Source organism: Crocodylus siamensis, chromosome 3 (assembly GCF_052110815.1).
Source record: "Crocodylus siamensis isolate JL-2025a chromosome 3, ASM5211081v1, whole genome shotgun sequence".
In the NCBI taxonomy this organism is placed as follows: domain Eukaryota; kingdom Metazoa; phylum Chordata; order Crocodylia; family Crocodylidae; genus Crocodylus; species Crocodylus siamensis.
The window spans coordinates 156622024-156643994 of record NC_143397.1 but is presented as its reverse complement, the minus strand read 5'-3'; positions in this window follow the sequence as shown (position 1 = coordinate 156643994).

Sequence of the window (21971 nt, the reverse complement as noted above, 5' to 3'; positions counted from 1 at the left end):
CAAAAGTGTGATGCGGAGATTGAGATAATAAGGCATTATTTTTTAAAATGTTCTTTGTATCTGCATACGTATATTGTATATGAGCTGTGAATGAATGGGAAAGGTAGGATATAATAGGAAATAATGAATGAATCAAATCCCAAAAGAGTGTATTTCAAAGCTCTTCATCCCCCTCCAAGTAACAAAAATGCAAAATGAAAAAGATGTGACAGACAAAATCAAATAAAAGGACTGAAATGTTTCTAACTACAGGGTTCTTGTTACGAAATGGTGTTTTCAAAATGAAAAAATAACAAATTTTCTTTAAATAGTGTTCTGAGATGCTTGTGTCTTTTTAAATAAAAGAATAATTTTAAATAAAAATATTATTAAAACCCTTATTTACTGTAATTATTTTTTCATCAACTGAATATGGGGTGAGGGGTTAGTAAATTGTTTATTAAAGATGTTTGGGGGGTTGTTTATTAATTCTTTTGCAAAAGATTAAAAAAAAGGACAAACAAGGTAGTTGATTTTGAACACTGTAAAATGTAAAACACCTTCAACATTTCAGGATTTTTACCAAGTAATATTTTAGGATTGAGTGGCAGGAATCCTGTGGGGATTTTGCCCCTGCTTTTTCTCTTTTTTCAATCTGAATTGTAACATACATTCCTCATTTGTGAGCACCTCTCTTGAGTTCTAAAGAAAATGAATCCCCCTAATTTCATATCTTAATAGAGGTCAACTTTAAGATGTTTCTCTCTCATTTGTAACAGGAGTTGGAAGGCCTGCATAAGAAACAGGGAAAATCTGAAGAGAAAAGATGATCTTATAGTTAAAGCAGGTAAAAGACACTGGGGAGATTGAATCTACCCTGCCACAGAGTTCTTGGGTGATTCTCGGTGTGCTACGTAACTCAATATTTTCATGCTACACAGTTTAGGATAATAGGGCCTGACTTTCAAAATTGCAGTTGTACTCCCAATATTGAGTAATGGCAGCATAAAAACTGTTCTATAATAATACAGATTGAGCCTCCAATATTCATTGTCACTAATAACATTTTTTACTTTAATCTCTCTGTGCCTTAACTCCCCATCTGTAAAATTAATATAACAACATTTCAAACCATAGGGGTATTGATTGGAAAGAATACTACAGTGAGACCACCATAGAAACAAATAGGAAGAAATGAATATTTTTTTATATTGATTTTGAGTGATTTACAGTAAATAATACATGAAGCAAAGGTGAAAAATAGTACAGAATCATGCAGTAAAGTCTATTATAATGCATATGTCTGAGACCCCCTGGCAGATGTAATAGTTATCATGCAGTTAACAGGTTAATTGTGCAATAAACTGTAATATAGCACATAGCCCCTGACATGTTACCTTTAAGATGCAAGTAACCTGTTAATCATGCCTCAAGTAGTAACCTGACCACACATTAAAGTGGATTTAAATGAGCCACAAAGTTATCCAAATGTAATGTGACATGCAAACCTTTGTGGTTCATCTGTGCCACGTCTTAAATTTAAACATGTGGCCAGTTGGGACTGTCCCAGTACAGATCCCAGCACTCAGCTGTGTATCAGGATCAAGCCTAGGGCAGCCCCACAGTCTGGGACACAATTGTCCTTTACCTAGGTGGATTGGGGGCAGAACTATTCCCGGACTCCCACCTGGCCCCCAGAAGTAGGTGTCAAGGTGCAATAAGCCCTACATCAGAGAGAATGCTCTGAATATTGATCTCACTGCAACCTAAACATTTAAAAATTATGTGTGCAGCTGAGTTGCCCGTGTGGTTTTCTGACATCTGTGGCATCACACATTTCACAGGCCACACACGCAGGCATTCTCTAAATTGCTGATATGCAGCCGGGGGGGGGCTCAGTTTGACACTGGGAGATTCAGATGGACTGGACATGTAGTTTTCTGACATCCCCAGATTTCAGGGACCCTAGGATCAAGGAGCTTCTTCCTAATCCTGAGGTCCCTGTGCATCAGGGATATCAGAAAACCATATATACAACCCAATGGGATGCACAGTTTTTAAAGGAAAGAGATGTATCACAGGAAGGAGACTGTCTTATGTTCATTTGTAAGATCCCTATGGTCTAGAATCTATGAAACCATGTGCACTACCTAGTGGGGGCTTGGCAATTGGTTGATTCCAGGCCCTGGTTCAGTCCCCAGTCCCAGATGACAATTGGCTTATTGTGAACATTTGCTTCCAACTTTCTGGTACAGGGATCATGATCCTGGGCTCGCCCTGCACTTTAAGTACAATTGCGATCTAATATCCAATCCCAAAATTGCTAGTCCTGCCATGTATCTGTGGCATGGGAGAAGGCATGATTGTTGGGTTCATAGATCAGATCCCATCACACCTTTAAGTGAATGCCTGCCAACGGCCATGGCCCACCAATTTGTCACGTGACAAAAATTGTAAATCAGCTACAAAAATGTTTGTCCTTAAATATGGAACTCCTTGTGGGTTGTTTTCACAACGTATTAGTTCGAACATGTGGTATGTTTGCTTAAACGTGTTTGTTTTAGTTTCCCAATATGTGGGAAGCCTGGCACTGCAGAACAAGAACTCCAATACTGGGCTCCCGCAGTGCCAGCAAGTTTAAATAGACATTAGGGGAGCCTGAGATTGGGGGGAAAGCTTCCTGAACCCAAGCTACCCTTGCCAGCATGTTTAAAAAGGCATGCAACTAGCCATGTATGCAGTTTAAGGTTCCAGGTCATGGGGAACTGGGGATTGGGGAGCTTCCCAAACAGATGTGATAGAATCAGAGGAATTTTATTACTGATTTCAAAAATTGTGTGTTTTGACATGCTAGACATTAGAGATCTGGTGTAGCAGGAAACACAATTTGGGGGGATTTGAGATAAAATTGCATAGAATGTATTGCACAATTAAATTAATGTTTTCTTGGGGGACTAAGGGAACCAAATAACAAAAAACCTTAATTATGGTGTTTTTTTAACTTTTGAGTACTTTATTTTTCCAACATCAACCAGTGAAGGTCTTTTTTTTTAAATTTACTTTGACTGTAATATATACTGCAATTATTAGGAGTCTACTGGGAACAGTTCTTCAAAAGATTTTCCTCTCTTCTGATGGATGGGATGTGGTTTCTGTTTCAGCTTTGTGTTAGAGTTATCATTTATTCAGTCTTATGTGCATTTCTACTGGAAGGTTATCAATAATGAAACTCATTTACAAGAAAAAAGTAATATGCAAGCCAAAAAGCAGTCACCTTCTTAAGAGTCAAACAGGTGTCTGTAAGGAGCAGTTCCAGTACTTGTGTAAGAATGCTTTACCAATTAGACATCAACAAAATAGGCAACAAGTTAAAGTTGGGATGCATACTATTTAATTGTAATTGAGGGAGAGAAACAAAATAATGCAGCAAAAGAAAGTGATAATTCATGACTGACATACACAATAATAGAAAGCTTTGCCTTGAAGGGAAGATGGAGTTGGAGGGTGCTGATAGACATAGAGCTCCCCTCTGTAACTCATGGTGCTCCACAAGAGTTACAGTAATCCTCTTAACCCAACAGAAGTTTGCTGTTGATTCTAGGAGAGTGGGTGATTGAGCTTCAGTTTGGTGTAGCTGCATGTCTGCAGACTCTCTCCCCTCATTGGTGGGAGTGAAAGAAGTTAATGAAGGCTCTCTGCTTTGGAGCACCTTTGTTACCCGAGTCCTCATGTAATGTAATCAGAAACCACATAATCAGGAACATTTAAAGCATTCTGCAGCCATGTGCCTATGTCAGATCACAGCTGTAGAGCTCTTCATGTGGGCTGATCAGACGACAAAATGTCACTTCTGTCAGCACCTTCTGTTTCAGATGTATCTAAGGAATGAAATCATACCTAACCTTTCTGGATTAAATTCAGCAAGGAATTGCATGCTTCCTTAGAAGTTGAATGATTTTCAGCTCCTACTAATTGGTTCTTCCAACGATGAGAAACATGTGGGTATCTGTGTAGAAGACTTGGCAGCAGAATATCCCGATATGCTTATTAATCCCGATATGCTTAGGAATGATAGACACATTACTGGGCCTGATTTTTGTTGTTGCTGTTCTAAAAGTTGTGCAATCACTTATTCCTTTGTAAAATATCTCCCAAGAGGATGTAAAGAACAGCAGTTCCACTCTATCAAATCCAAATTCTCCACAGACTTAGTGCTTTTCACCAGCTTGACACTGTATTTTTACATGTTCGCACACAGTCTCGGCATCTTCTTTGCACACATTCATTTACACAAGTGGTAGGATTCAATATTTGGTGAAATTTAATACTCTGCAATATTTAACAAAATACAAAACATTGTTGATTGACTATTCTATTGGTCCCTTCTGGCATTAAACTATTAATCTGTGAATCCATAAAAACAAGCAGGTCACTAAGGATTCAAACTAATAATGTCTAAATATTAGATTAATTTAGAATAAAGAGCAAAGTATTCATTTAGTCATTTTTGTGTTTTAGTCTCTACTTGTTATTATTTCTCAGAGAGAGTTTAAACCATACTTCCAAACAGAAAAATGATGGGGTTGATAGTGACCTCCTAATCAACTAATCTATTTTGTGTATATTCTTGTGCATGGAAAACCACTACTACCTGAATCTACTAATTCCAGATAAAATTGCCCTATGTATAGTAAATTTGATCAGCTTGAGTTAGCTTTGTGCATGTCTCTTTCAGAAAAATCTGAAGACTGGTGTTGTTTTCCTTGATTTAAGAGCAGCATATGCCACTGTCTGGCATACCAGTCTTCTGGCAAAAATATTAGGAAATCCACCAAATTGGGCCACTTATCTAGTCAAACTATTATTTTGTGGTTGTTGCTTTACAGTCCACCTGGCCAAGCAAATTAGCTCTTGGAGGCATCAAACAATGGCCTTCCTCAAGGATCAGTACCAGCATCTCTCCTTTTCAACCTGTACATTAATGACTTGCCTGTGCCTGACTCACAAAAAATTGTTTACACTGATGACAGTGCCTTGGCCACCTAAGCTCATGTCTTCTCAAATGTGAAACTCATACTTGATGGAGATATGAGACTGATGTTAGAGAACTTCCTAAAATGGCACCTTAAACCAAATATCTCTAAGGCCGTCTCAGTTGTTTTCCATCTGCGTAATGCCAGCGCTACTTGGAAAATCACTGTCACCTTAATTGGTAAGCCCCTCAAATTCAAAACCCAGCTTATCCTGGAGTCACCCTTGACTGGAATTTAACTTATAAATCACATCTCCAGAAAACTTCTTTAAAACTCAAAACAAGGAATAACCTACTTACCAAATTTACAGGTTCCACTTGGGGTACCAATGCCTCCATGCTACATTCACATGCTGTTGCACTGTGTTATTCAAGTGCAGAATACTGTGCTTCTGTATGGGCTCGTTCATTGCACAGCAAACTAGTGAACATCCAACTTCATGCTACAATGTGTCTCACATCAGGTACATTGCACCCCACTCCACCAGTCCTCACTAACATTGTTCCCCCTCATCTCTGCAGCACAAATGCTGAAGTAAACTTACTAGCCAGACTCCATGATAGTCCTATGCTGCCAGTGCATTGGGACATATTCTACCCACCAATACCTTGGCTTCCCTCAAGATGTCCAATATGGTCCACCCTTTCAAAACACTTTGACTTTTCCTTACTTGCTCAATCGCATAAAGATCACCAATCAAGCGTTGCATCATCTCGGACCCTACATTCAGTCAACCAGCACAGGCCTCTTTTGAGGTCACTGGCTCAGCATTGCGTAACTTGGTGGAACTGTGTCATGGCACATGCATCTAACTAAAGATCACTCTCTCAGTGCCACACACCTTGCTACAATGATATCAAGCATAGTCCCTGTGAAGTCACTGGTACAGTGCTACCTGACTTGCTGGGAAGATATCACAGCATGGCCTCTCTGAAGTCAGTGGTCCAGCAGCTCTAATCTAAGTGGATACCGTGCAAATTTTAGGCAGACAGAGACATTGCCTGTCAGAAGGACTCAGCAGTCTGAACATTTAATAAAAGCCTCTAGGAAACACCTTCCAAACTCCTCATTAAACCACTTCCTGGGCTGTTAGAAAAAACTGGAAACACTCTCAAAGCCTCTGACAGCTGAAGAAGCAATGCCATCTGCAGAGGGGTGACTACTATCAGACACTGCTTCATTCAGTCTCCTGTCCTGCAGCACCCTACAGGCACTACATATGCCCCTCTCCTCTGCCCAGTTAACCAGAAAGTACCAAGAGGCCTTCAGGTCCCTGTAAAACTCCTTCCAACAACTAAGCCACCCTCCATTAAAGTAAAGGAGGTTGAACTGGGGGTGGGGCATGCTGTTATTGGGCATTTTCTCAACCCTTTTCAAACTGGACAGGGTCATTGTGCCTCAAACCTATACTAATGACAACAAATGTCTTTGTGGACAAGTTCAAACCATATCCTGCATTGTTGACTCCTGTCCTTTTACCTAGTGACCTTCAAACTCTTCACACTGGTGATGATGTTGCCTTAAGATGGCTGAAACAGTATGCCAAAACTGCATACACTAAATCAATATAAAGTGTAGAAGGACTCAGGACTAAAATGATAAGAGGTATAAAAGAGCAAGAGGATACAGCATCCCAACAAAAAGACAAAGGAATAAAATTCTCTCATGGATATGAGATGCTTAAAGGAGAACAGACCCACGTTTTCCCATTAGTCAACAAGGTATAGGTTAAATATTAGAAGGAAAGGGCTTTCCTAACTATTAGGTAACACAGGGCCAGTTCATATTCAGCCTATGACCTATCTTAAGGTTTTTGACCCTGTTAGCCACAACAGTTTTCATCTACCCTCAGCCAGGTACAGACATTACACTTTTACTGGTGTAAGTAATCGGAAACCAGCCTATACCTTTAACAAAACAGAAGTTCAGCTCACAAAATTGGTCTATACCCATAAAAGAACAGAAGGTTGGCACACATAGGCTGATTTAGAAATGATGATACCTGGTCTATGATTTACCTCCTCCTCCTCCCCCTCCCCCCCGCCAGCAAAAGGCGAATGTATGTTTTGTTTGCTACTGATCTAAACTGCGCCACTTACAAAAAAACCCACATAACTTGGATCGATTCTGCCTCTGGCTTTTTGAATGCCTGTACCTAGCCCTCAAAACTGCAGTCCTAATTCATCCTGAAATGACACTTGCAGATCAAAGGAAGTGATTCTGCAGTGCTCGATTCAGCACAAGTGACACCTCACCTGGAGTAAGTAATATGTCCAGTTTGGGGCACCGTACTTCAAGAAAGGCATGGACAGTTTGGACATAGTCCAATACAGGGCAACAAAAATCATTAGGGGCTGGGAAGCAAGATTTAGAGGACAGGCTGAAAGAACCAGTTATTTAGGCTGAAGAAGAGAAGACAGAAGGGGGATATGACAGCAGTCTTCAAATACATGAGGGGCCATTACAGAAAAGATGGAGATGGGCTTTTTTCTGTAGCCATAGGAGACTGAGTAGGAACAATGGCCTTAAGCTTCATCAGGGAAAATTTAGGTTGTAGATTAGGTAGGAGGAACTTTCTGACTATGAGGTGGTCAAACATTAGAACAGGCTATCTAGATAAATCCTGGAATCTTTATTCTTGGAAGTTTAAAAGAGCAAATTAGACAGACACTTATCTAATATGGCTTACTGGGGGATGAACATGTCTTGAGCAGGACATTGGACTACATGACCTTATGAGATCCCTTCCAGTCCTACTTTCCTATGATCCCATGAAGCTTTCACATTCTTTCAGTGGCCACTCCAGTGAGCTCCCTGAAGCTGATCCTATTCCTTCTTCCGGAGCCATCTCTCTCCTGTCCTGGCAATAGGAGGCCTCATGTAGCTGTTGGGACCTCTCCTGTTTTGCCAAGAGAGGCACAAAGCTCTGCCTTTCAATGAACAGCCTTATGTCCTTCTGTCATGTTGGGATCTAGCTCAGTCAGAAAGCTACCTGAACCTGTATACTGAGCAGGCAAAGAAGAGGGTTTGCACACCTTCTGGCAAATAGTTCAGGAAACGATAGGCTTCGATTGTAGGCATCACTCAGTCAGTTTGAACTGATATCTCCCACTTCCTAGGACAGTGCCATAACCTGCTATAGGCAGGATAGGGTCTGACTGCAGCCTTAGAAAGTGTCCTTTTCAGTACAGAGAGAAGCAGCCATGGGTTCTGCTGCCTGTTCTCAGTATTGCTTACACATTTTATTGACTGACTCAATAATCTCGCGGTCAGAATCCAGGGCTCTCTCCCCCTCCCTAGGGAGTGCCTTCTTTACAGAATCACTCTCTCCCTTGACTGCAGTTCATTATTTTCAGAAAAGATGAAAGGGGAACTTTTGAATAAGAATATTGTACTTCAGAATAGCCTACTTTAACAAACTTAGAAAACTGATAGTCATGATGGAAGTAAAGTCCAAAGGGAAAAGTAGTTCAGGAAAGTTGGATGCTGCTTAAAAAAGGAAAAGTTGAAACACAAGAATATGCTATCCCTGTACATGAGAAGTATAGAAAATATTGTAAGAGAACTTCTTGGCTAACCCATCAGGTTTTCAATAACCTTAAAAAGAAACTAGACAAACTATAGAAATTGGGCTGTATGGTTAAGGAAAACTATAAGAGGTAAAAAAAAAAAAAAAGAGGGAAAAATGACTTGGAGATTACTTAGATAAGTGGAATGTTGTTAAATCAGCAGAACCTGATGAAATTCATCTCAGAGCATTAAATGAATTAGATGAAGTAATTGCAGAGCTACTGGCTATTATCTCTGAGAACTATTAGAAGTCAGCTGAGGTTCCAGAATACTGGAAAAAAGCAAATATAGTGTCCATGAACAAAGAAAGAATAAGGGAACTGAGAGGATTACAGACTAGTAGTGTAACTAGGTGCCAGTAAGTGGGTTACCAGTCCTGGGTACGGATTTACAGGCGAGTGACAGAAAGGCAACCCCCAAGGAGTCTGGGCCTTGTTGCAGCATGCTGCAGACCAGATGCAGGAAGGTAAGCCACTCCAATGCTCAGAAACCCTTTTTCTTTCCCATCCCACCTCCTACTCCCATGTATCTGTGCCCAGGGCACCAACATGCCTAGTTATGCCTCTGCTTTAACTTTAATAACTGGAATAGTAGTAGAGCATATTATCAGGCAGTAGTTTTATAAGTACATAAAGGATAGCAAGGTAAAAAGTAACAGCCACCATGCATTTGTCAAGAGCAAATTTTAGCTAACAATTTGGTTTCTCCTATGACAAAGTAGCATACATTACTGATGGAAGAGAGAGCATGTATATGATATGTGTTTGAACTTTAGTATGGTTTTGGTGCTATCTCCTCACATTTTCATAAGCAGAGCAAGAAAATAAATAGTTTGAAAGAAATTACTAAAAGATGGCACAAAACTGCCAAAGAATAGCCATTGACAACTCGGTGCTAAAATGGAATAATATATCAAGTTGGGATCCCCCAGAGTCTGTCCTGAATCCAGTACAGTTCAACATCTATTTTAGTGACTTAGAGCACAACACTGAATTCATTTGCAGATGACACCAAGCTGGGTAGGGTAGCAGTACATTAAAGAGCAAGATTAACATTCAAATTAATGTGATAAACTGGAAAAGTGGTCTGCATTAAATATGATGAAATTCAAGAAGGACAAATGCACTTAGGAAGGACCAATAAACTACACAAATATAAAATGGGAAACAACTGGTTAGGTTCCAGCACTGCAGGAAAGGACCTATGGATTATAGTGAATCACAAGCTGAATGAGTCAAAAAAATATTGTAGAAACCATAATGGTATCTGGGATTTATTAACAGGAGTGTTGCACATAAGTTATGAGAAGTGATTCTTACACTCTTTTGAGCATTAGTGAAATCAGATACCTGAAATACACTGTATCCAGTTCTGATCAATAAACAACACACTTTACGATAAATGTCAAAAAACTAAACCAAAAAGAACATTTGGATGCCTTTAAAAGAAGAGAAAACACACATACATATCCTACAGATTTAGGAGTAAGGGTTGGAAGAAATGGGTTTATTTAGTTTAGAGAAGACTGAGTAGGGGTTGTGACAGGGGATTTTCTTCGATAACAAAAAAGATTGTTATAAAAAACAGGGTGATCAATTTTTCTTTTTGTCCACAGGGGATAGAGTGAGCAGTACTGGGTTTAAATTGCAACATATTTGTATGGATTACATGTTAGGAAGGAAGTGCTTTCCTACTTCTTAAGCACTGGGAACTCTCATAACTTAGAGAGTTTAAGCAGTTTCTGTCAGTGGACATTTTCAAGTACAGATTAGCCAGATATTAGTCTGGGATGGTTTAGACAGGGATGGTCCTGCCTAGAGGAGGTGGTTGACCTAGATTACTTTTTGAGATTCCTTCCAGAACTGATTTCCTATGATTCTCTTAATTTATACTGATGTGACTCATCAAAACTGTTCTATCAACTTCTATCATCCAGGAACACTTTAAAAAAGTAAATCTGTAATGTGATGGGGCACACTCTCAGTCACTACTGTTCTGTACCTGTACAGGTATGTGTACAGCTACAATGCAGCCCCAGGGCTAAAGTAAACAAAATTGCATTTGTGCCATGCAATGTTGTATATGGAACTAGACCTCTATTCGTAGGCATTTAAAAATGTCCATGGGGTAATTACATGTGTAACTTTTAAATGAAAACTTTTAAATCACCGTTTACTTCCAGATTAGATTGTTTTTCTACATACAAAATTGAGTGTGTAAATTTTCTATGCAAGTATGCGTGCTATGACACTTCTGCCCTTGTATCACCAAGCTACTGGGCCATAAATTCATCCTTGGCAATCTTAGGCCTAGGTGGATTCCTAAAATGATTTGAGAGATTTGTAAGCACAAGCTTTTAGTGGATAATTAGTTCTAGGACATGCATATTTAGAGAGACTTCAGAGCCTTATTCATGTATTATATTATAACAAAAAATTTGAAAAATCAAATATATTTTACCATTAACTCCATTAACTTTCATAGTTTCGTATTTGGATTGGATTGGGCATAAATAATGAAAATAAATGGTTATTCACCTATTCACTTTTGTATTTTTATTGAAGTCAGTTTCACTTTTCAGATTTAATTTAACAATACTATAGTCTCAAGTTGGTGTGAACATCTACCCCCCCACCCCGCCCCTTCCCCACAAAAATGGCCATAAATCTGTAATCCCTTCCTTTCCCTCAGTCCCCTGCCCTCCCCCCACCCAGCACCTCTAAATGATGGAAACTCCTTGACCTAAGGATTTGTAAAATGCTGCTTTTTCAGTCTTATGTTTTTGTCCTAGGTTGACCCTGTTACATCCAGAAACTGTTTCCCTGGTGGGCAGTGTATTGTAGACTCTGAGTTTTAAAACTGGGCAGCACTTGATAGGATTAACTTTCTAACAGTCAACTTTTTTTTTTTTTTGATAACTTGCACTGGATATTGCTTTCTACTTGTGTGAGAGAGATGGTTAAACAGACAATGCAGTTTTTGAAATCGGATTCCCAGGGCCTTGTTTTGATGGCCTCCCTCTGCATCCAGGTAATATGATGACCTTGTCAGCTGCTTCTACTGAAAGTAGGAGTAACAGCAAAGTAGTTAATCTTAGAAATGTGCCCAGCCATTGAAGAAGGGATAATGCTTAGCTGTATCTAGCTTATAATGTATCTTTATATATTATCTTTATACTAGCTTATAATATATTGTAACAGAATGAACAGCATCTCTGTGGATGTTAAGAGGTACTTGTTGACTCAGTCATTTTCACTTAACTGAAACTGCATAGAGCCAGATGCTCTCTGTATTTCCTCTCTCTATAAGTTACCATCCTTTTCTCTTGGGATGCACAGTTCTGCCTTTCTGCAGTGAAAAGAGAGCTAGTGCCCTCCCAGAAGAAAAAAAGCTTTTCTAGTCTTTTCTCTCTTCGCTGTCTTATGTTGAAATATATGGAAACTATTTTTTCCTCTGTTACATCACTCTTGCCTGTTGGCCACATCTTGCTGGTTACTGAATTCAGGAAAAAGTGTGGGGAATTAAAAATGAGACCTAACGAAGTGCAAAATATAAATAAAAAGAATACAATTAAAGCTGAAATGCTGAAGAATTTAAAAAGAGAGAAAGCTGCAGAAATAGTTGATAGGAACAGAATATGGCAAAAGAAAAAGATAGAAATCAGATAGTGAGTGGCAACTGCAAAGCTTCATGGGGCATCTGGGTTCAAAGGCACCTTTAACATTCTTACCAGCATGCCAAGTACAATACGGTGGTGATATGCAGGCTGAAAAAGAAACACCTGCTGTTTCATTTCCCTCGGCCAGATAATTCCCTCTCAAAAAGTTATTGCCTATATACCTTTGGGAGCCTGTAAAGCCAGTCCCAAAGGAGGGGAAGAAACAACAGCAAAGTACTTTACAGTCTCTCTAACTGTGAATCTCTATTTTTGATATTGCAAGTTGCTCTCAGAACTGGCTGAAATATATCTGCTCCTTTTGCCAATTGCATTCTTTTGGTGGGTAGGAATATGGATCAGCACAAATAGAATTTTAATTTGCATAAGATGCTAAATCAAAGTATTTCAAGAGAAAGAATATCACACAATTAGGTGAGGAAGGAAGTGTGGCAGATAAGTCTCAAGTTTCTGATCTACTGACATTTTAAGATGAAGCTACATCGTATGTTTTATAGTTTGTAGGCAACTATCACATTAGCACTTTTAAAAGGAATAAATAACAATTGGAAAACCATAAGACAGAGATATATGAATGTCAGAAATGTGATTCATTCAAGAAAAACGAGTTCAGGATGTTCATGTAATTCATGGAAAGACATGTATGCACAAGGAATTGATTGGTCTGCAGAGATTAAAGAGTTTTTCACCAAGTATGTTTATTAGAGCATATCATTGACAGATTTTGAGCCTAAAACTTGATTCATCTGACTCTTCAGATTTTTATTGAGCTCTGAAGCAAAGTTTCAAAAAGGACTTCTTGCTTTACATGTAGAATTTTCCATGTGGAATTACTTGCACTCTTAAAACTTTGAATTCATACAGGCAAATATTATTTGCACAGAAAATGTGGAGCTTGTGTAAAGAAACATTGATAAATCTGTCAGCAGCACCTACCCAAACAGCCTGATTTATAATTGTTTGACTTAATTAATGCACATATTCACACCATTAAGTAACCTCTGTGACACTTCACAGTTTGTCATCTTTGTGTAATTATCATGGCGTACATAGACAGGAATTCTTTCTGTATTTCCTAGGACTTGACACCCCAATCTGCCCCCTGTAACAACCTACAGGTCCTACATGTTAGGACACAAGTTGTAGGGGGACAGTTTGGAGACTGACACCAGGAAACTCAATGTACCTGGAGAATTTTGCAAGAGTTCTGCGCGCACACTGAATCTTGTGGCTCAGTGCTACACACAATTGTGTGTGTGAAACATGATGGCAGTGGATGAGAATCACAGTGAAGTGCATTATTTAAAGAGTCAACCACACAGCAGAGAGAAGGCATTATGGAGAGACTCAGACCCCTGCACATGTGGCTTTCCAGTCAAAGAACCTGGCAGCAGCATGGAAGCAATGAAAGGAAGAGCTGATCTTGGTGGATAAGGTTGATTAAATAAGGCTAAACTTTTCCCATTAGCTTACTGGGACAAAGGCAGAGAAGTAGGGTGACCACCCTTTCAGTAGGGAAGATGGGACACATGCCTACGTTCCTTCTTCCCTCCCCCCATTGCTGCTGGCATGGCTGGAGTAGAGCCAAGAGGAGTTGGGGGCATATGTGAGCTGCTCACTGCAGGCTCAGGGCTCCCCACCCTGCTGCCTTTCCCTCGGGAGCCCTGCACTGGCCACATGCCATCTGTCCACCCAGCAGCAGTGGGGGGCACAACTCCAACTCCATGCTGCTTCTGCCCCCACTGCTGCCAGGAAAGTATAGAGCACCTTGCCATGGGGGCGCAACCAGCATGGGGCTCCCAGAGGCAGGGCAGCAGGTCAGAGAGCCCTGAGCCCCCAGGCTAGGCAGTACCCCCAGCCCCTGCCTCACTGCCTCTCTCACTGTGAGGGCCTCAATCTGTCCCCACTCCTCCTCCCCCCCGCCCCATGCCCATGGATTTATTTGCAGAGAGCTGCTCTTCATGCTTCCTGGCTGTATTTCCTGGCCACAGGTATGTGTGTGCGTGTGGCACCCCTGCATCCCACTCCTGGCAGCCCTTGCAGGATGGAATGTTGCCAACCTGCAAGGGGAAATCTGCCATTTCCTCATCCCTGCATACACTGCAAATCTGGGATAAGTGGTGTCCCTGGGTCATGTAGCCCAGGACCAGAACTCGAGGTTCCCATTCTGGGACTGTCCTGCCCAATTAGGGATGGCTGGTCACCCCACAGAGAAGTGAGTACAACATTTACCTGAAGGGTCCAATAAATTAGAGCAGCTAATGGAGACTTTTGGTAAGTGCGGTGACCCCCTCCCAAGAAATGAGACCATGGAAAGATACTATTTATTTTTTGTTTGTTTGTTTGTTTTTAACCCAGATCAGGATCCAGAAGAAGGAATAGATAATTATATTTCAGAGCTGAAAACTTTGGCATCCACAATTTTGTGAACAAAACAGGCTCCCTTACTAGAGACAGAATTATGTGTGGGATATCTGGTCACAGCTAAGGGAGAGATTATTGAAAGAGGCTGATCTGACTCTGGACAAATATGTGCTAATTTCATGCACCTCTGAATTATCTAAGGAAAGAACCAAAACAATTTCTGGTGTGGAACACAGGGTTAAAGGGCCTTGAGAACCAGAATAAAGATAGGCCAAATGAAAATAATCTCCAGTCTTCAGTGTTGATACTGTGGGAAGCTGCATGAAAAACAGAAGGAGTGCCTGTCTTATAGGCAAAAATCCCTAGACTGTTGGAAACAGAAGTTTTGTGTCCCAGTGCTGCAATAACCCCAGGAGAAATAAAGCCAGAATATGTGCAATAGGGGTGGACATTGAGACTTGATAAGGAAGATGATGTTTTCTCTGTGACTTCATCAGATTTAAATATTCTGAACATATATTCATTACAGAAAAAAGTCTTGCTGAGCAACCATCTGCTATATTTGCAACTAAGTTAGAGGAGAAGCAACCAGAAAGATTCCAGCTTAATTGTAAAGGCAACTGCAATGTAATTCCTGCAGAACTGCTTAGCAATGGTATCATATTGGAGAGATGTGAGCAGATACTGGTGATGTAAAAAACTCCAATGTAACAGACTTCAGGCTGGTAGCCTGGATCAGTTAGCCAGCTGACAACAAGCTGCCCATTTAAGGGGCCTCAGCTGACAAGCAGTCATGAGGGGAAGTGACTGGTTGATGGGAAATAAAAGAGCAGGAAGGGGGAGGTGCTAGAGGGAGGGCTCCTGGAAGGAAGACTACAGGATGAGAGGGAGTCTATTGCTGGGTGTGTTTTTTGGGTTGTTTGAAATTTGCAACTGAACCCCGTGGTGCAGATCAACACCAAGGTTTTGAAGCCTGTGTTGCTGAGACCAGGCTAAGGACATGTTATTTTAGATTGATTTGTTTCTGGCTGAGCCCTGCATTACAGCTTATGGTTTTGAGCCCAGAGAAAGATTGTGTTCCTGGGACTGGATTGATTGGCTCAAGGACTGGTTTGAGCCAGGTGGAGCTGGGTGATCCAGCTATCTGCTACAAGCAACTATACAACCAGTGTGTAAATGCAGGCTATCAATCCAAAATCCAGGAAACATAAAATAGTACCTCCTGGAATTAGTATTTGGACACTGGTGTTATAGAAATAAACTTTTTACCTATTGCTTTTAAACTTATGTGTTTTCTTGAGTTTTGCATTGTCTTAAACTCCATTTTTTTTATTGCTCTGTAGCTCAACATAAGTGCTTGACATTTGTATGTTGTATGGGTGAGAGTGTGTTTGTGGAAAAGGAAAACATCAGCTGGCGACTGGCTGAAGAATGGAGACAGATAAAAGACAAACAAGAACAATCTTCCCCAGAACAGCGAGAGAACAAGGGCAATCAACCTTCAAGGAAGAACAGTGATAAGCCAGCAAGAGCCTAGAGACTGGGTGAGTTGACAAGGCTATAAAAGATGGGGCAAAACAGATTAATTTTGGGTCTTGTTCTGCATGTCATCGTGGAGCATCTGTTTGTCTGATGGGATGGACTGGCAGGAGCCTGGCTCCTACGTGTGATCAACTTGGCTGGCCACTAAGTTGATCTGAGTACTGATAAGACTGGTAACATATAACAGTGCAGAACAGAAATTGGGGTATATATGTGGTGTGGGTGTGTGTGTATGTATTAAGCACTTAGTAAACACAGCAACTTGCCTTATACTCCCTCATAAGGTCTAGCTCATGGTATGAGCAATTGGCAACTTGTGTAACACTAGGGAATGTTGTCTTGTTAGGCAGCCAGAATATCCTTCACATGAGACAGGAGGGAGAAAGCACAGCATGGTCCTTGGCAGATATTTCACAGAAGTTCAGAGATGTATTTGAGGGAGATAAATACATATAGAGAATGCTCAAGTTAGAACCAGACCCACAAGTACAGCCTATATGACTGACTGTTAAAATGCAGAGTACCACCAGCCCTGATGGAGCCACTCAAAGAACCATGTCTACAAGAAATGCTTCACTATACAATAGATCAAATTACTGCACAGTAAGCATCAGCATCTGCACATGCAGATACCTACCACACAAAAATTTCCTTTACTCCAGAATTAGTTTGGTACCTGCAAATGCAAGTAGCTGATTTAACTCTGGAGTGGTTACTGCACAGTAATGTACGCGTAGGCATTGACCAGGAGCAAACTTGCTCCCAGTCAGCCCCATCACCAGGGGGCCACCTGTAGGCTACTGCAGGGCCATGGGGATGGGAGTTTCCCCAGCTCCAGGGCTGAGGGGAGTGGTCTTGGCTGCTGTGGCCTCTGGCCCTTGAAACACAGTGGGGACACGGGGGTCCTGGGCAACTTGCTACCACTGTGTTGCACAGCAGAGGCCCCTGGCCAGCTCCAGGAGCCTGTCTGCAATCCACTGCTCTGCTAGTCCCTGGCACACCATCATTGCATGGCTGCCTGACTCACGTCATCGCGTTGTGCTGCAGGCAGCTGCAAGACCCAGCAGCAAACTGGGTCACCTGCAGCCAGCCTCTGGCCACTGGGTCATACTCCAGCAGCCCCAGGCCAGCTGCAGCAGCCTGCCTGGACTCTGCCACTGGTCCCTGGCACATTGTTATCACATGCCTGTTTGTCCTGCTCTGTGTCCCTGCACTGCAAACTGCAGGCACCTGCCCAGGACTGGCAGCACCTAAACTGTTGCAGGGAAGATCAGTGAGCCATTGAGGGAACCATGCTAGTGTTGTTTGTGATGGCACATGCTGCCTCCTGGGGCTGGAACTGGTCCCAGGAGGCAACTGCCAACTTTATGGTGCTGTGGGGTGAGGTCCAGGTCCTCAACCAATTTGCCCAGAGCAGGAACTCCAATGTGCACATATATGAGGGCCTGTCAGGCCATATGCAGGAGTGGACATGACTGGTTGGCACACCAGTGCTGCGTAAAGGTCAAAGCTTTGCAGGCACAGTAGGTCATTTTCACCAACCACAACTGCTGGTTGAGGCCTCCCCCAAGTCCGTGCCCTTAATGTGGGAGCTGGATGACATCCTTGCACCCCTGGAACCTGGTTAGAACTATGCTGTCTATTTCAGCATGGGCAACCTGCCCAAGCCTCTGTGCAGCCTGGTGGCCATGACAAAGCATCAGTGGGTCAGGGGCCTCAGGACATTAGGAGCGCATCCTGCCACTAGTCTCATCCCAGGCTCATTAAATAGCTCCAGCAGCCTGGGATAGTGCCTGCTCCACCAGCTCCAGGTGTATTGCCTAACCCAGGAGGCCAGGCGAACCATACCACTGCCACCCCTCATCAGTTTCAGCTCCTCCCCAGAAGGGTCTTCTGCCCTTGCACCCAAGACACTGCTGGGAGCAAACAGCTCCTCACAGCACACCCAGGACATTCTCATTTGGGGCATGCTCGGGGTTCAAGGCTGGCACATGGTGGAACAACCCCAGGGCACCACCACAGAGAGGCCCCTGGGGGGAGCATGGGGGAACCACCAGCTCCCTGTTTTAGCCAGCTGAGATCCCTTTGCCCCCTGAGCCTGGGTGCTATGGGCTTGGCAGCAGTGCAGGAGACAGGCTGCCTACAGTGGTCCACCTGCCCCTGCAGAATGAGCAGGGATGTGGGGCTCAACCAGTGGGCACCTGTGCCAGGGCCTGCCTGGATGACTTATCATGGTCCGTGGGCACCTGTGCATGCGCAGCCCCTGATCTTAGGCTGGGCTACACATAGCCCCCTGGTATAGAGGATGTTATTTCATAAATGTTGCAAACTCTCACAAACAGCTTCTCTCTCCTGGCTCTGTAGGTCCTGCAGCTGCACCTGGAGGAGAGGCACCAGCTGCTAACTGGGAGGTGCCTTCAAGGACATTGCCAGCCTTGGCTGAGGCCCTGAATATGTGCCTGCTCTGGCAGTAGAGGACCAAGGACTGAATCTGGATGCTGGCCAGTCTGGTTACAGTGGCTGAGGGGCCGCTGGTGGACTCACAAATCTGGTGAACAGAGAATATTGCATGCGAGTGGGAGAGGGATGGGGTGAACCAGGAATTCTGGGACAGGCTTCTGGCTATGAAGGAGGCTCAGGAATGGCAGGCTGCCTTGGTGACCAGGACATTGGAGGCCACAAAGGAGGGCCATCATGGGCTGTACACTGTTCTGGCCCTGGCAGTCACTTCCCAGCCTCCAACTGCAGCCTCACCTGCCCTTTGGCAGCTTCCCACTACCAAGGACCAAGCCCCTCAGTTGGCCTGGGATAAGGTGCAGCTGTCCCTCCACTGGCCAGGTTCTTCTGCCCAGGTCCCTCACCCCAGGATCTCCCCTACTGCTCACCTATACTCCTTGCATCCCTGGAGCAGGAGCTGCCTGCAGCAGGGCCAACACTGCACATGGGCCCTGGTGGTCCAGCCCACTAGCTGCAGGAAGGGGAGTTGGCCACCATTGCCCCTATGTGAGCCACCCACCTGCTAGTTTTGCTATGGTGGGTTCACTAGTGGGGGTGCTGACAAGCTGGGGTGCTGGGTGCCTGTCCCCAGGCTCTACCCCCTAGTTACCCCAACCCTATAATGCCCCCCCCTCCAAGAAGGGCACACGCAGTATGTACTGGACAGAACCTGCACAGGAAGAGGCTGCTTTATTGGTGGTGAGTGACATGAGTGGTGGAGAGACTTTGTGGAGGGGAGCTGGAGGGGTTCTGTGGTTTGGGAGGTGGGGGGATGGGGTCTGTTGTGGGAGAGGGAGGAGAAGGGCTTTATTGTTGGGGAGGGAGGGGGAGGAGTACTTTGTGTTTGTGGAGGGGAATAAAGTACACATCCTGGAAGGCACTGTGTGCCTCCAGGACAGCCCCCCCAGTGGTCACCTTGCCCATGTTGGGCACTTTTTCAGCAGAGGGGAAGCTGGCGGGGGGGCATGACTAGCTTTAAGCAGAGTGATGACCAGTTGGGTGTCTGTGGGGAGGGACCGCCACATGGTGGTGATCTGTCACTCCAGGTGCAGATGGAGCTGCTTAAAGGGGTCCTGGAAGGTAGCCTGGGTCATCCAGAACAACTGTAGCCATAGCTTGTCATCCGAGGTGGTCTGGACAATGTGCAGCCACCAGTCCTGGCTTGATGGATGGCTCCACAGGTGGCAGGACTGGAGTCCCAGGAGTGCATGGACAGCATCAGTGGTGGTGTCCAAATGCACATCACTGGTGTCCCTCCCAGGGTCTGGGTGGCAGCACAGGGTCCTGGCAGCACCAATGTAGTGCCAGGGGGCCTGAGACACCACAGTGAGCCTGGCCAAGCAGCTATACCATGAGGGAGGTCCACCAGAGCTGCAAATGACCTGGACCAGGTGGGGATCACTGAGGCAGTGAAGCAGGGCAACCAGGGTGGCCAGCAGGAACCTGTGACACTGAACATTGCTCCTGGGGCCTGGAGCAGAAGCAGCCATTGTGTGGAAGGCACGGGCATACTGGGACATTGTTCTGCAAGCTGCTCTAGGTGAGGAAGGCAGGTGGCTTTTAAAGATGGCCCCCAGCTGTAGGCAGCTGTGGCCTGAGCCTCCAGCTCCGCCTGGCTGCTGCAGGAAGCCAGTGTAGGACTGAAGGGCATGAAGCAGACTACTGCCAGAAGAGGCAAATCTGCTCCCAAATGCCTACACATGTAGACACCTGCCCAAGGTGTGTTTACTCTGAAGTAAATTACTCTGGAGTAAACCCATTCAGCAGCATTTGCACATGTAGACATGCTCAAAGGGGATCTAACAAGCCTTACAAGATGGGCCATTATTAAACCAATGGTACTTAGCACTGAGTGGATCACTATCCAGTCAGTATTAAGAAAAGTCTGCCAAACTGAGGATTTGTATAGGTCAAAACCTCTGAACAGGGCATTGAAAAGAAGCCCATTGCCCACTCTTGGAGACACACTGCCTGAACTATCGAGGGAAAAAGTTCATGGTTTATGATATTAAAAAAAATGGATTCTGGCATATTAGCTTGAGGACTCAATTAGCTCATCTGACCACTTTTGCAACCACCTTTGGCCAATTACCCATGGGCATTCATACCCAGGGTATCAATCTCACCTCACACATGTTCCAGTGCAAACTGAATCAGGCAGTAGAGGGACTTTCAGGAATCAGGACTGAAGATGATAATTTGCTTGTGGGGGACAGAGACAGTCAGGAAGAGGGTATGTGGGACCATGATGCTAACCTATTACAACTCCTAAACAGGTGTAGGAAGCAGAATATTAAGTTAAATTCAGAGAAACTGAAGCTGAGAACTAAGGTCCCTACATGGGGCACCTTCTGATCTTGACAGGACTCTAGCCTGACCCTGAGAGCAATTAAACAAACAAACTCAGACCACAAGATGTGAAGGCAGTCCAGTGATCTAAGACATGGCTAGTTATTTTTCCAGATTCTATGCACACTTGTCAGACTTGTGAACCTTTAAGACAACTAATGCACAAGAGGCAGCAAGGGACTGGGAAGAAGCTCAGCAGCAGGCATTTGGAAGGATAAAGAAACTTCTTTATGTGAGGCACCAATCTTGAAGAATTACTACTCAGAACAGCAAGTACAGAATTAATGCAGAACCAACAACCCAAAGCATATGCAAGTTGGGCCCTGACCAATTCAGAAAGAGAGTATGCTCAAATGAAGTAATTCTACCAGTCTACCTTTGGACAGAAGGTGGGCATGCAGTCTGGTTCACAAGCCACTGGAAAGCATTATGAAGAAACCACTTGACTGCACCAAAGTGACTCCAGTACTTGCTATTGACACGTCAGTGATGTGATATGAATATCAGATAATGTTCAGAGAAGTCACTGCTACTGGCAGATAACCTGGAAGGTAAGCCCTGCTCAGAATATAACACATGTGACTCCATAGAACTGGAGAGTAAATCTATTAAAGCTCTGCAATATATCCATGTGTCCAAAAGCCTCCAGCCAATATGGGAGTGCACAGAATTAGATGAACAACTATAGACTGTGATACAAATTATACTTCGAGGTGGCCAGACCACAAGGAACAAGTATCCCAGGAAATCATTCCCTAGTGGCAGGGTAGAGATGAGTTATGTATACATAGCTATGTTTAAAGGTGACAAATCTCTAATCCCGGCCAATCTGAGATGGGGTATCTTGAAAAGAATTCATGCTTTGCACCTGGGAATAGAGACATGCCTACGGTGAGCTTGGGAGTGTCTACTGGACAGGCATGAATTCTCAGATAAGGACATTCATGGAGCAATGTGGGGTG